Source organism: Dasypus novemcinctus, chromosome 3 (assembly GCF_030445035.2).
Source record: "Dasypus novemcinctus isolate mDasNov1 chromosome 3, mDasNov1.1.hap2, whole genome shotgun sequence".
NCBI classification, from domain to species: domain Eukaryota; kingdom Metazoa; phylum Chordata; class Mammalia; order Cingulata; family Dasypodidae; genus Dasypus; species Dasypus novemcinctus.
This window is the reverse complement of record NC_080675.1, coordinates 134,608,846-134,625,069: the sequence shown is the minus strand read 5'-3', so window position 1 is coordinate 134,625,069 and position 16,224 is coordinate 134,608,846. Positions and strand designations below refer to the sequence as shown.

General features: G+C 38.8%; 1 protein-coding gene and 1 long non-coding RNA gene across 4 annotated transcripts in view; one reads left to right on the top strand and one right to left on the bottom strand.

Moving 5' to 3' along the window:
* The window catches only part of LOC105745175 (uncharacterized), a 90,445-nt gene that overhangs the window by 39,688 nt on the left and 34,533 nt on the right, over positions 1–16,224 (bottom strand). The window contains exons 5-7 of the long non-coding RNA XR_009185112.2: positions 5,147–5,286; positions 3,753–3,835; positions 2,764–2,892 (exon numbers count right to left, since the gene is read on the bottom strand). This is a non-coding gene — a long non-coding RNA (uncharacterized lncRNA). The remainder of the gene's footprint in view (positions 1–2,763; positions 2,893–3,752; positions 3,836–5,146; positions 5,287–16,224) is intronic.
* RORA (RAR related orphan receptor A) overlaps positions 1–16,224 on the top strand; it is a 712,506-nt gene that overhangs the window by 673,299 nt on the left and 22,983 nt on the right. The window lies entirely within an intron of this gene.

Sequence of the window (16,224 nt, the reverse complement as noted above, 5' to 3'; positions counted from 1 at the left end):
AGTGAATGGCAGAGGCAGAGTCCCAAAATAGGAGAAGTCTTGGCTCTACTTCCAGGATAGTATATAATCCAGTTTGACTGGAGTAAAGGGTCACTTTCAGTGAGTAGTAGGAGATGAGGGTAGATAGGTAGGCCACCCCCGATTTTTTTAAGGGCTCTGTTATGCCAAGATTTTTATTATAAACGTGTATTTTGCTTGTTCTTACGAAAGAATGAGGGACCTGTGCAGTGGCGTGCTCAAGTCCTCAGTATTGCACTTGAGGAGAACAGATGTTAAGAATATACCCAGGGATGTGAACTGTGAGGTGGTGTAAGGGAAGCTGGGTCAGGCCTGCCAGGAAGGAAGGGGCAGGTCATAGAACACATGGGCAGAGAGAAAAGCTAGTAATAAAATGAGCTGTAGATGTTAAGGTTAAGATTCAGTCATTAAAAGACTGAAGTGATGGTCCCATTAAACAGTCACCTTCATCATAAGACATAGTAACTATCCAGATGATGGTGATGAAAAGTTATCTTAGGATTTTTTAAAAAATAACTTTCTTTTATCCATATTCTTTCACTTTTTTTTGGCTCAACTGTTTCAATTACAACTTTTAAAATGAAAATGTACAATTGAGTATTGGGGTGGGTGAATTGGTTTCTGATTACATTTAGTACCCTTTGCTCTTGATAGATACAGTTTTAAGAACAGAGTAGCATTCATCTGTCAAATATTTACTCAGCATTTAATACATTTTAGATAATGCCCTGTGCAAAATTTCCTGTTACTTAGTAAAGCAAGAATCTGGAGTCGTTTCCTAACATTAACAACTATATTCTTTTCATAATTAACAGTGAAAAGCCTTTTCAAAGATTACTAGAGCATATAATTGGTGCTATTTTTTTTTTTTTTAATACCAGAATGGAAATAGTTGAAGCAATTTCTGGAACTTTTTCTAGTGTTAAAAAAAAATCCTTTGCTTCCTTTTCAACACTGATACATTCATGTTCAACATTGTTATTTTAATGCTTCATAATACCCAACCCCAGGATTAGAGCTAGCCATTTAAAAATAAAGGTGGACCTGGAGAAAGACCAGCTGTTACAGTCTCCTTGTGGCATCCAAGTTTCAGTTCTTGGTAGGGATGAGTTAAACCTCAATTTGCGTCAAGATGATTTGGATTTTGGGGTATTTTTTGTTTGCTTGTTTTGTTCTTACTCATGTCTCAGTAACCACTGCCCTTCCTCAGCTCACATGTTGCAGACATGTACAGGCGTAGTGCCTGCCTAGCTCTGGGTCGGTGCCCTCGTGCTTGTTTGCAAATGGCTGTTGCTGAATGTATTCACTTGGATTGGATCTGAGTGTGGCAAATTACAGTCAAAAGCAGACATCTACACTTAACAAATATGACACATGAGGTCAGCTTTAATCAGAGATCATTTGCACATACAATTCTACAGGGAGGCCAGTCATTATTGAAAGAGAAAGTAGTTCAGGAGATATGTATTTCCATGATTTATTGCTGCCAGATGTAGGAGTGTGGGGCAGCCTCATCTAACTTGTGCAAATGAGGCTGTCTGGTCTTCTCTAAAGAACGAATTTGCTTTCTTTTTACTTCCTTGGGGACTGGCTATTCCTGCTCCCTTTTATCATTTGCTCTGCTGCCTCCTCTCCCTGATTTTAATCTATGCCCTCTCTGTACCGCTTAATCCCCTTTATCCAGATATTTAACTTTCTGCCCACATTTACCCAGAGATTTTCTTCTTCCTCACCTTCGTGCTTCTGAATATTCTCAAAAGAGAATTCCCAAGAGAAGTAAAATTGCACCATAGTATATCCCTTCATGTAGGATATCCTGCTCTTCTCAGCCTCAGAAATAGAAGGAAAAATAAAAACTACAATAGTCCCTCAAATTCCATATTTGTAGTTGTATTGGAAAATATAATAATCCAGGCAGGCATGTGCGCATTTACAATAAATCACAGTTATGAATAAATTTTGGTTGTCAAAAGCAAATGTGAAGCCGTTCCAAAGTGTCTGCCATTAGGATTCATCAAGGCAGCTGTCAGCTGTTTTCTTGTAATTAAACAGCCAATGAGCAGCTAATTAAGACATATGTGTATAAAGAAGTGGAAGTGGGTATGTTAATGAACTGTAGGAATCAATTCATTAAGTGAAAATTGTCAAAAGACCAAACATCAGATCAGCATTTCAGCCTGTACTTTGCTGAGAGGGAACCCCAGGCGTGGCCCCCGAGCACCTTCCTGACCTCGCTTATGGTTCAGCATCCAGCCAACCCACACTCGGGAAAAACTTCCATAACCCCAGGAGAAAACATCATGTGTATTTCAAAGCTTTTCATTGAGTAATCTAGTCAATGAAAGTGTTTTCCTAACTATATAGAAGCCTGGTATTCACTACTGTATAAAATGCCATCTCCCTCACCATGTGTCAGAACCAGTATATGGAACTTTGACTACAACCTGAAAGGCAGTTTTTTGCTTGCGTGTGTTGTTTTGTTGTTTTTTGCTTGTTTCACCCTCCATGGTTGTCTCAGTGCTTTTTGGTGTTGCATGAGCAAGTGAGTGTATGGCCTTGGGAATAAGATGTACCTAGAATTAGGGAATTCAAATCCTGGCTCTTGCTCTTACCTGCTATGTGACTTTGGACATATGGCTTAACCTCTCAATACTTGAGTTTCCTCATTGGTAAAACATACATAAAAGTACTTACTTTGCAGGTGGATGTGAGTTTCAAATAAATAATGTTTGCAAAGTGTCTTACCTGGTACCTGGTAAGAATAGGTACTCAGCATATGGCTGTTACCACTTTTTATCACTACGCTCATTTTTTTCCTCTTGTCAGTCATTCAACAAGTATTTGTTGAGACTTTTCTATGTACTGGGTTAGCTGCTGAAAACAAAGAAACCAACAAAGCAGTCAGTGCCAGAGAGAGACTAGTAAATAAGTCATAAATCATAATACAGCAAGGTCAGGCCTACAAGGGGGTAAATACAGGCTCTAAGGGTACCCATGGGGGACCCTCAACCAGCTAGCTGTAGGAGGGGTGTGGTCAGAGAAGGCGCCTAGAGAAGGCACTGAATCCTGAAGGGGAGGGTGAGCTTTTCAGCAAAGCAGGATAGCAGGGTGCTCTGGTGAACTGTGAGCAGAGTAGGCTCGATCAAAGGGTGACTTTGAGACAAGGATGAAATCATATAGGAGGAAGGCCTGGACAGGTGGCTGTAGCTCAACTCTCAATAAGTAGGGAACCACTGAGGGTTAACAATCAGGGGAGTGGTTTGATCAGGTTCATGTTCTGGAAAGAGATCTGTAGTGAATGTATGAAAAATGGATTGGAGGAAGTGAGGTAGAAGCAGGAGAGCAGTTGGAAGGCTGTGTGATCACCAATTCAGTGAGAGGAAAATTTCAGATTAAGTGCAGTAAAGATGGAGAAAAGTGAATGGAGAAGAGGGGATGGGTTTGAGAAATATGAAGGTGGCAAGAAACAGCCAAATTTAGTGACTCCTTGTATGTGGGTGGAGAGAAGGCAAGGATGAAATGAAGCCCATCTTTCAGGGTGAAGGTGGTACCCTTCACTTAGCAAGAAAACACACAAGGAGACAAGGCTGAAATATGCACAGTCGGTCAAGATATATTCTTTTCTGAAATGAAGAAAAAACATTCAGCTAAAGGTTTTGTGAGGGAGTGGGAAAAGGGAGGGCAGGTGATTGGGGCTCTAGAAGGCCAAACCACAGTTTTGGGTAAATGCCTACCCCAAATAAGGAAGATTTCATTCGGACAGACTGAAAGGGAGCAGGGGATACAGCAAGTCCAGTCACAGGTTGGTGTCAGCTGTCTATGTGGAAAACAAAAAGTGTGTATATGCACATATATAACTTTGGCATATGTTTCACTGATAAAATTTCATACAATTTACAAATACAAGCAATGCTCTTATAAAATTTTCATACCAACAAGTGATTCTTGCTAAATTTTGTATTTTTCCTGAACTCTGAACTTTGATTGTTTACACCAAATGAATGAGAGGAAAGAGGAATACCAAAACATGTTTGGAGCTCCACTCATTCATCACTGACATGAGCAACTTCTGTGCTGAAACAGATAATAGTTTTTAAATACTGGAATGACATTTGCTTAATTTTTTATGCTATTCACAATTTGAAAGCTATAGACATGACACACTTTTAAGTTTAATCTGCATTATCATTTTCTTCATCATATTTTAGACAGTAAGCAAAATAAATCAAGCCCTGATTTGTAGCATTTGCCAATTTTTTTGGTATAAATACTTCTACAACATTACCAATTTCCATCTATCCAACATGACATACCACTGAATAAAAGATTGGGAAGAGACACACAGTAGCAAACCATATTGTATTTCCACCATTCAGATAATCAATGTAAATAATCCCAAGAACATAAATAGTAAAACAATAATGAAATGATAATTACTTCCAGTAAAATAATTAGAAAGTGATGTGTTTGAATATTACCTTTGTTTTAAATATAATTTAATTATAAGTTTGTACAACTTAATTTTTAATAATGATTATATTTAACCACTGGTATACAAAATTCCTGAAATTTTAGCTGTCAGGTCTTGCAACCTGGTATGGACCTTCCCCTGCACACGATTACCTCATTTTTGGTCCTGGGGAACTCCACTCTAGTGGGGTGGACAAATGGTTTCAAAGTGCATTCATATTAACAAAAGCAAACAAACAAAAAAATGTTAGGCAATAGAATTTTCCAGAAAAAGGAAGAAAGAAGTCAGAAGTAAAGCTTAATGAAGGGCTCTTTGAAAGGCTAGGTGAATTATGAGAGGAAATACTGGAGGTGAGTTATAGTTGAGACAGTGAGGTGTGGAGCAGAAGATCGATATGCTTGAGTCTGTGAGTCAGGAAATCAAGACTGTATGACTTTAGATTTTGTTAGTCTAAAACTTACAAAGAAATACTTACAAAGAAAGACACTTTAGTCCTAGCATTGTCCCTACCAACTGAGAGCCCTTGAACAAGTCACTTAACATTCTGAGCTAAGCTTCATTTCTTTTATCTGCAAAATCAGAAAATTAGAGTAAATCTCTGATTCTTAACAAGAGAAAGGCTTTAGAGTCTTCACAGAGCTTTGTTAAAATACTTACCATACAGAGAACTTCCAGGAAGATGGCACCAGAGTAGAAGGGCAGGGCTCAACTCTCTCACAAAAACAATGGAGGAAGGGCAAAAAGTTGCTCCAGGGAACTGCTTTGGGGAGCTGCAGACCAGAAGAGTATTGCACATCCTCCAGGAGGGTGACAGACAAAGAAGCCAAAACAAAACAAAACAAAAACATAAGTTACTAGCGCCCACAGCCAGGAATGGTACCCATCCCCACCCTCAAGGCGAACAGCCTAGATAAACCTGTGGTGCTTTGCAGCCAACTGAGAGAGGAACAGATGTCTTCCTCCTTGGGAAGAGGAAGGGTGTGGCAGAGGGCAGAGTGTGGTTTCTCTTCAGTGAGTGTGGCCAACAAAACCCACTTTGAATCTCTGCCCTGGCCAGACCAGAATCATGGACAAGTAGAGGTTGAAAGAGATACCTCCATGGACATTTCACCAATGAGCACTGTCTACTGGCCAGTCAGGAAACTACAAGGAGAAAAGGAATGCTTTTTTAAGTCTCTCGTCCCCCTTGGATTGGATCTGCACCCCATTACTGAGTCTTGCCCTATTTTGATAGCTTAAGCTGGGCAATGTTAAAGACTTAGAATAAGTTGAACCAAAAATCAAAAAAGGGCTGTGAAACAAAACCAGCAGGTAAGAGAGAGAACTAAACAATCAGAGTAAATTCACCAACAGATTTGGATGCCTAGACATTAGCAAAAAATTACAAGCTATACTAAGAAACAGGAAGAGATGACCCAGGCAAAGGTACAAATCAAAAAAGATAAAAACTACCAGCCAAGAATTCTTTATCCAGCATAACTATTCTTCAAAAATAAGAGTTTTTTTAAGTTTTAAATTTTAAAGTCGTCACAGACAAACAAAAACTGAGAGAGTATGTTATCAAAAGACTGGATTTATAGGAGTTACTAAAGGGAGTGCTACAGCCTGAAAGGAGGAGACAAAGGCAAGAGATTTGGAGAAGAGTATAGAAAGGAAGATTATTAGTAACGGTAAATTAAAGGGTAAAAAGACAGATAATAGTAAGATATGACAATGGAAAGCCAAAGGATAAAATGGTTGAAGTAAATAATGCATTTACAATAATAATATTGAACATTAATGAATTGAACTCCCCAATTAAAAGTCATAGACTGACAGAATGGATACAAAATCATGAGCCATCTATATGATGACTACAAGAGACTCACCACAGATGTAAGGACACAATCACGTTGAAAGTGAAAGGCTGGAAAAAGATATTCCATGCAAATAGTAACCAAAAATGATCTGGAGTAGCATTACTAATACTGGACACAATAGATTTTAAATGCAAAACTGTTAAAAGAGATAAAAAACATTCATTATACATTAATAAAAGGAGCAATTCACCAAGAAGAAATAACTATACTAAATATTTTTTAAAGATTATTTATCTCCTCCCCCCCCACATTGTCTGCTCTTTGTGTCCATTTGCTATGTGTTCTTTCTCTGTCTGCTTGTGTTCTCATTAGGCAGCTCCAGGAACCAATTCTGGGACATTCTAGAGTGGGAGAGAGGCGATCATTCTCTTGCGCCACCTCAGCTCCCTGTTCTGCTACATCTTATTGTCTCTCCTCTGTGTCTCTTGTTGCATCATCTTGCTGTGCCAGCTCTCTGCGTCAGCCAGCACTCCTGCACAGGGCAGCATTCCTGCATGGGGAAGCACTCCTGCATAGGCTGGCACTCCACGTGGGCCAGCTCAGCGTGTGGGCCAGCTTGCCTTTACCAGGAGGCCCTGGGCATCAAACCCTGGAGCTCCTATATGGTAAACAGGAGCCCAACTGCTTGAGCCACATACTTTCCCTATATTTCCCCTATACTAAATATTTATGCACCTAACCTGGGTGCCCCGAGATACATGAGGCACACACTGGCAAAACTAAAGAAAGAAATAGACACCTCTACAGTAATAGTTCGAGACTTCAATACACTACTATTAGCATTGAATAGAACATCTGGACAAAGGATAAATAAGGAAAAACAGAGCTTGAATAATATGATAAAATGAACTAGACCAAACAGACATTTATAAAACAGTGTACCTCAAAACAGCAGGGTACATATTATTTTCAAGTACTCGTGGATCCTTCTCCAGGATAGGCTATATGTTGGGTCACAAGAAGGTCTCAATAAAGGTGAAAAGATTGAAATTATAGAAAGCACTTTCTCTGATCATAATGGAATGAAGCTAGAAATCAATAATGGACGAAAAAGGGGAAAATTCATAAATATATGGAAATTAAAAACAATTCTTCAGTAATCAGTGTGTCAAAAAAGAAATTCCAAAAAAAAATGAGTAAATATCTTGAGATGAATGAAAACAAGAGCACAATATATCAAAACTTATGTGATATAGCAAAGACAGTGCTGAAAGGGAAATTTATAGCTCTCAATGCTTAAATTTATAAAAAAGAGTAAAATCAAAGACCTAACTGCATTCCTGGAGGAAAACTAGAAAAAGAACAGCAAACTAATCCCAAACCAAGCTGAAGGAAAGAAATAGTAAAGATCAGAGGAGAAATAAATAAAATTGAGAGCCAGAAAGAGAGCGAGAGAGAGAATCAACAAAACAAAAATTGGCTCTTGGATAAGATCAACAAAATCGACAAACCCTTAGCTAGACTGACAAAGAAAAACAGAGAGAAGATACAAATAAATAAAATCAGAAATAAGAGGACAGACATTACTACTGACCCCACAGAAATAAGAGATCATAAGAGGATATTATGAACAACAGTACTCCAACAAACTAGACAGCATAAACAAAATGTACCAATTCCTAGAAATATGTGAACAAACTATACTATCCCTAGAAGAAATAGAAGACCTCAACAAACCAATCACAAGAGATTGAAACAGTCATCAAAAACCTCCCCAAAATGAAAAGCCTAGGGCAAGATGGCTTCACAAGTTAATTCTACCAGTCATTCAAGGTTGATCTAATATGAATCTTGCTCAGCTCTACTAAAACATAGAACAGGAAGGAATGCTAAACTCATTCTATGAAGCCAACATCACCTAAATACCAAAACCAAACGAAGATAAATTACAGACCAATTTTTCTAATGACTATAGATGCAAAAACCCTCACCAAAATACTTGAAAAACAAATTTCAAAGCACATTAAAAGATTTATATACCATGATCAAGTGTGTTTTATCCCAGGTATGCAAGTGTAGTTCAACACAAAATCAATTAGTGTAATAAACCACATTAATAAATTGAAGAAGAAAAATCACATGATCCTCTCAATTGATGCAGAAAAGGCATTTGACAAAATACAGCATCCTTTCTTGATAAAAACACTCCAAAAGATAGGAAGAGAAGAAAGTTTTCTCAACATAGTTAAGTGCATATATGAAAAACGAACAGCTAACATTGTACTCAACAGTGAAAAACTGAAAGCTTTCCTGCTGAGATTGGGAATGAGACAAGGATGTACACTGTCACCACTATTACTCGGTATTCTGCTGGAAGTTTTGGCTAGAGTAATTAGGAAAGAAAAACAAATAAAAGGCACCCAAATAGGAAAGGAAAAAGTAAAACTTTTTTCTGTTTGCTGATGATATGATCCTATATCTGGAAATTGTCAAAAATCTACAACAAAACTACTAGAACTAATGGATGAGTTCAGCAAAGTGGTGGGATATAAGTTTTTTAAATACACCAAAATCAGTAGTGTTTCTGTATACTCCTAATGAGCAATCTGAGGAGGAAGTTAGGAAAAAAATCCCACTTATAATAGTAACTAAAAGAATCAAATATAAACTTAACCAAGGGCAGAAAGGACCTGTATTCAGAAAACTACAAAACATTGCTAAAAGAAACCAAGAAGACCTAAATGAATGGACATTCTATACTTATGGATTGGAAGAATAAATATCATTAAGATTTCAAGTCTACCTAAACTAATTTACATATTCAACACAATTCTAATAAAAATCCCAGCAGCCTTCTTTTTGCAGAAATGGAAAAGCCAATTATCAAATTATTTGGAAGAGTAAGGGGCCCTGAATCACCAAAAATGTCTTAAAAAGGAAGAACAAAGTTGGAGGACTCTTAGTTCCTGACTTTAAATCATGTTACTTAGCTACAATGGTAAAAACAGCATGGTACTGGCATAAGGACACACAGATTGACCAATGGAACCAAATCGAGAACTCAGGAATCAGCCCTCACATCTACGATCAAGTGATTTTTGACAAGGCTGTCAAGCCCACCCAGCTGGGCCAGAACAGTCTATTCAACAAATGGTACTGGGCAAACTGGATTTCCATATCCAAAAGAAAGAAAGAGGACCCCTATCTCACACCTTATACGAAAATTAACTCAAAATGGATCAAGGACCTAAAAATAAAAGCTGCACCCATAAAACTCCTAGAAGAAAAAATAAGTAAATATCTTCAAGATATCTTATGGTAAGCAATAGTTTCATAAACCTTACACTCAAAGCACAAACAACAAAAGAAAAAAATAGATAAATAAGACCTCCTCAAAATTAAATACTTTTATGCTTCAGAAGACTGTCAAAGTAAAAACGAAGCCTTCTCAAGGGAGAAAATATTTGGAAACCACATATATATGATAAGGGTTTGTTATATAAAGGTTTTGTTATATAAAAAGATCATACAACTCAATAATGAAAAGACAAGCAACCCACTTTTTAAAAATGGGCGAAGGACTTAAATAGACATTTCTCCAAAGCGAATTGTGGTATGGAAGCAAGAGCTTTGTCCCTCCTCTCCCCAGTTTCCCTTTATTATATTGAAGGAGGACTCTTTGGTATAATTTTTAAAATTCAAATTCTTACCCCTATTCGTGATTAAGTTGTGTGTGTACAGATGATGGAGAATTTGGTCTCAAGTATCCATCAAATGGGTGAAACTTTAATGTTCAAGTCCCCCTCCCTCTTTTAAAGGAATGCTTTCTTAATTCCAATAAATGGTATGAGTCTTTTATAGTGTAAAAAAAAAAAAAAATTGAATGCAAATGACCAAAAAGCACATGAAAAAAAATGCTCAACATCACTAGCTTTTAGGGAAATGCAAATCAAAACTACAATGAGATACCATTTCACACCTTATAGAATGACCATTATTAAAAAACAAAAAACAAACAAGCAAACAAACAAAAACCAGAAAACTACAAGTGCAGGAAAGGATATGGAGAAATAGGAATACTCCTTCAGTGTTGGTGAGAATGTAGAATGGTGCAGTCTCTGTGGAAGACAATTTGGCGGTTACATCAAGAAGCTGAGTATAGAACTGCCATATAATCCTCAATTCCAGTTACTAGGAATGTATTTAGAAGAACTGAAAGCAGGGACACAAAATGATATTTGTACACCAATGTTCATAGCAGCATTATTCACAATTGCTAAAATATGGAAACAACCCAAGTGTCCATAAACCAATGAATGGATAAACAAAATGTGGTATATACATACAATGGAATACTGTCACCTGTAAGAAGAAATGAAATTGGGATGCATATGACAACACAGATGAACCCTGAGGACATTACATTATAGTGAGTATAACATTGCAGATTTATAAATGTTATTATGGCTGAAAGGGGTAGCCTGTGGACATGTCAATTGAAAGGAAGCCTAGACTGTACAACATAATGATTTCAGTAGTGGATGAAGATAGTGGTTAATTGTATAAATATTTTTTTACAAAGTGTTAAGAATATTGTGATACACAGGAAAATTACTACTAATATAACTTATGGACATAGCAGTAATATTGTAATATTTTGCAGCAAAGGCAAAGAAGATATATTAATTCTAAGGGACAGCAATAGGAAGGTATTAGGGGGTATGGGATTTTTCCTTTTGAAGTAATGAAAACATTCTAGGGAAGCGGACTTGGCCCAGTGGTTAGGGCATCCGCCTACCACATGGGAGGTCCGCGGTTCAAAACCCAGGCCTCCTTGGCCCATGTAGAACTTGCCCATGCACAGTGCTGATGTGTGCAAGGAGTGCCATGCCATGCAGGGATGTCCCCCGCGTAGGGGAGCCCCATGCGCAAGGAGTGCACCCCATAAGGAGAGCTGCCCAGCGCAAAAGAATGTGCAGCCTGCCTAAGAATGGTACCACCCACACGGAGAGCTGACACAAGATGATGCAACAAAAAGAAACACAGATTCCTGTGCCACTGTCAACAGGAGAAGCAGACAAAGAAGAAGGCGCAGCAAATAGACACAGAGAACAGACAAAGGGGGGGGCGGGGAGAATAAATAAATAAATACATAAATCTTTAAAAATTGACTGAGGTGACAACACCACAATTCTGTGAAGAAACTGAGAGCCACTGAGTGTACACTTTGAATGGATTGTACAAAACATGGGACTGCATAACACAGTGAATCCTGTGCTAGAAGATGCACTGTGGTTAACAGGACAAAAGTGAGAATGTTCTCTCATGAACTATAACAAATGCATAATACTAGCAGAAGGTGTTAATACTCAGGTGGATTACGTTACCCCAAACGTAAGATATCAGCTTTAGTTAGTAGTAATATTTTGATGATGCTCTTTCATAGTTTCTAAAAAATGTTTCACAACAATGCAAGGTGATGATGGTGGGGTGATATATGGGAGCTCTGTATGGTGTTTTGTATGTTCACAACTTTTACTGCACCCTTATCATTTATGTATGTTCATATATGACTGATACACTTCAACAAAAATTTTTTAATGAAAAAAATTCTTACCATAAAAAATTGACTTCTTTTTTAACCTACAAAAATGGCAGTGTCATATTGTTTAGATGAATACATGTGCCTGGAATGCATCCCCAAAGGATCTGGCTCAATAGATCTAAGGTGGACCTAAGGTATATATTTTTAAAGCTCTGTGAGTGATTCAGATATACCATCTGTTTGAGAACTACTAGACCTGTTAATTTCTCAACTTCCTTAGAGCTCTAAAGGCCTGTTACTTGTATTATTCGAATTGACTATTTGCAATAACTGCACCTAAGTATGCTGCCACTAGGTAGTGGTAGTGTGTCACAGTCACCCTGAGTATCGACTACCTTGAAATCCATCAAGTTGGCTCTCTGCTCAAGCCCATCAGGTTTATAATTACACATCTCCTTGTATTTTGACATCCATTTTAAAAAGCAAACATTTACAGAAGCTAAAGAAGTAATTCGTTAGTCCATCTTTTAGAAATAATAAAACTCCAAAGTTAGGTGTATCTCCCTTCTTTATATACCCCTCTTCAATTCCACCCCCAAAACTCCAGTGCACTGGCTTGTACTGCCCGTTCTCTGTGCGGCCCCAGATTCCCCAACCCCTGAGAACTTATTTCTTAGCTTACTTATTTCTTGGCAGGACCTTCTCCAGGACTGCTCTCCAGTCAGTAAAGCTGCTCCTACACCCATGAGCATACTTCCCACCAAATTCCCACCTGTCTTTCTTTTCCTTCTCTCTCTTCTAATCATTCTCCCTCATACGTGTTCTTTAGTTTTTAATATTTTATCAGTTTAACTTCCCAAACCCTTAAAACTCTGAGAAATCACAAGGAATGCTGAAAAAAAGGGTGTAGGGAAGAGAGAGAAGACCAAGCCCTCATTCTGTCTGAAATCCAAAGCTCAGTGTTTGTTTGAGATAGAGACCTTACCCTCTCTTTCCTTTCACCACTCTCACTTTTTACCCCACTTGACCCCTTCCATCTGGTATTTGATGGCTCACCTTGTGGATATACTCCTGTTAAGTTACTCTCTGGCTCTTTGCTATGCCACTCCCAGAACTTTTTAGGAGGCATTTGCTCAACTGACTCAATTGAGGAATAAATGGTATGTTAGGGAGCAAGGAGAGTCTACTTGTTTGCTTTCTCCCAATACTTCAACACTCAGACATCTATATAAAGTGTGGCCCTCTTCAAGAAAGATGCTTGGGAACTCAAACACTAGTTCCAGTCATTGTGTCAATTACTCAGAGCTCATGTGGAAGGCCTCTTGTGGATTTATCTTTGCAATTTATGGCATAATTACTCAGACATCTTTAATGGTAGTGACCCTGTATCCTTGAAGTAAATTTGTTTATTTATTTATTTACTAAATGAGCCTATGATAAGTATGCACAATAAGGGGGCATAATTCTGGTCAAAAATGAGGGAAGATTTGAAACCATGAGATTGACTTCCTCCTGTGACTCCTAACCCTGGTTCAGGAGGCAGCTGTAGAAGAGGACTTTGTAAAATGCTTGAGTGATGGCAATGTGTGTCAGCTAAAGAGGCTAATATGAAGGAACACACTAAGTTCACAGATCAGCCTTGCTGAAATATACCTTATTTCTTTACACTGCCTAATTTAATGGTTGCCCTCCCACTGTGAAAACAACCAAGGAGGAATTCTTTCGATATGCAAAGGAAGCAGAAAAACAAAAAAGGTAAGAGTGTGAGTCCAGAAATTAAACTATATGAACTCATATCCTGGCTCTTCCCCACTCTGGAGGTAGACTCTAACCATTTCACTGTGCCTCCCTCGGCCTCAGTTTCCTCAGCCCTACACCTAGGTAATGCCAGTATCTCGTCATATTACCGTTGTCAAGATTAAATGGCATAACCCTCATAAAGCCCAGAGTGCCTAGCACGTAGTACACACTCATTAGGATTCACCTGTAGTCATCATTATAATTATGCCTTCTCAGAGTTTGCTTACAGCACCAGTAAACTAGTGGTTAGATATCGCTTCAGTGCTAATATTCTAGGGCTTTATTAGTAAGTAGTGTTTGATGTTAGCCTGAGTTTAATAAGTGGAAACTAAAAAGTAGTATCCTTTTTGTTAATGACCCAGCCATCATTCAAGAGCTGTTCTGGATTTCAGAATTTTTGAAAGAAATGGAGAAACTGGAGAGGATCCTGAGAAAAATTACTAGAGGTGGAAAGGAATCTAGAAAAAGGAACAGAAGCTATGGTTTGGTCTAAAGAACAGATATGTAGGAGGTGGCTCCACCACCCTCCAAGTACCATGTATGTTTCCTCTTAAAGGAAAAAAAGAGACTTTTTGGACATTCTCCATATTCAGCGATCATAGAAAAAATAGAATGGGCTTAATGTGAAGGAAGGAAAATTTAGGCTCCACTACAGGAAAAGCAAATAAATCCCTGATCCTAGGTATCTATATAAAACTGCCATGATAACAATCACATAGGCTGAGTGGTAAGAAGTTCTCAAGAAAAAGATAAACACCTTTCAGCTTTGACAGAGATTATGGTTCTTAGACTAAAATGAATACCTAGATGGGAGAACACTTTATATCTCTTTCTAAGGATTATCTGCCTCTGTGACCATTTCTGTTTTCTTCACTTCTCTCCATTAAGTCCCAAAGAAACCTTTACTACTACTTCCTTTTCGGGGAGGGGAGGTGAGAAACAAAACAAAACAAAAAAACCACTGCTTTAGATATTTTGAGAAAAGAGGGACTGCCAGATGTGGTATAGAGTGGATTTAAAGTACAGTAGAAGAGGCGGACTTGGCCCAGTGGTTAGGGCGTCCGTCTACCACATGGGAGGTCCGCGGTTCAAACCCCGGGCCTCCTTGACCCGTGTGGAGCTGGCCCATGCACAGTGCTGATGAGCGCAAGGAGTGCCCTGCCACGCAGGGGTGTCCCCACGCTGGGGAGCACCACACGCAAGGAGTGCGCCCCTAAGGAGAGCCGCCCAGCGTGAAAACAAAGTGTCACCTGCCCAGGAATGGCGCTGCACACACGGAGAGTTGATGCAGCAAGATGACTCAACAAAAAGAAACGCAGATTCCCGTGCCGCTGACAACAGAAGCAGACAAAAAACAAGAACATGCAGCAAATGGACACAAAAAGAACAGACAACTCGGGTGGGGGGGGTGGAGAAATAAATAAAAATAAATAAATAAAAAATAAAGTACAATAGAAAGACAGGCTGAGACCCTGGGCCCCCCTGGCCTGGCACAAGGCGAGTGAAGCTCGCAAACAGTGTGGCAGAGAGTGAGAATGGGGGAGAGGTCTGTGACCTGCCCCCTTCCCAACCCAGGTTGGTTTTCAAAAGGAAAGAACGGGGACCCAGCCATTATGAGAAGCAGCAGATGTACTTGATTGTTCACTCCCCATAGTTCATACCTTTCCAGCTGTCTATTGCGCTACACTGAAGAAAAAGCAGAAAGCGCAGAGAAACTAAAGAAAATAAAATGGCCCACAGCCCCACCAACTAGACACAACAACTTTTTTCATTTTGGGGTATAATTTTCCAAGCTTTCTTCTATATTAATTTTTTTCCCAAAGATTAGATTATGTTATGTTTAGTTATCACCTTTCTGTGTCAATAATTGTATTTCTGAAAGACCGTTTTTAATGGGTGCCAACTATTCCTTTGTATGGATATACAATATGACTACTACTTCAGTAGACATTTAAAATCTTCCTAAACTTTTTTACAGATACAGATAGTGCTGTGATGAACATCCTTGTAGTTAAATATTTGTGCCATTGTTGTTTTTTTTTTAAATTTTTAATTTTCACTTTTAAAAAAGATTTATGTTACATAAATGTTACATAAAAAAGTTTAGGGAATTCCCATATGCCCCACCCCCTCCCATACTTTCCCACATTAACAACAACCTTCATTAGTGTGGAACATTTGCTAAAATTGATGAACTCATACTGAAGCATTGCTACTAACTGGATTATAATTTACACTCTATCCCACATAATTTTGTAGGTTATGACAAAATATATAATGGCCTAGGGAAGCAGACTTGGCCCAGTGGATAGGGTGTCCGCTTACCACATGGGAGGTCCACGGTTCAAACCCCAGGCCTCCTTGACCCGTGTGGAGGTGGCCCATGTGCAGTGCTGATGCGCGCAAGGAGTGCCATGCCACGCAGGTCTGTTCCCCTTGTAGGGGAGCCCCACGCTGAAGGAGTGAGCCCTGAAAGGAGAGCCGCCAGTGCAAAAGAGTGCAGCCTGCCTAAGAATTGGCGCCGCACACACGGAGAGCTGACACAACAAGATGACAGCAACAAAAAAAAGAAACATAGATTCCCAGTGCCG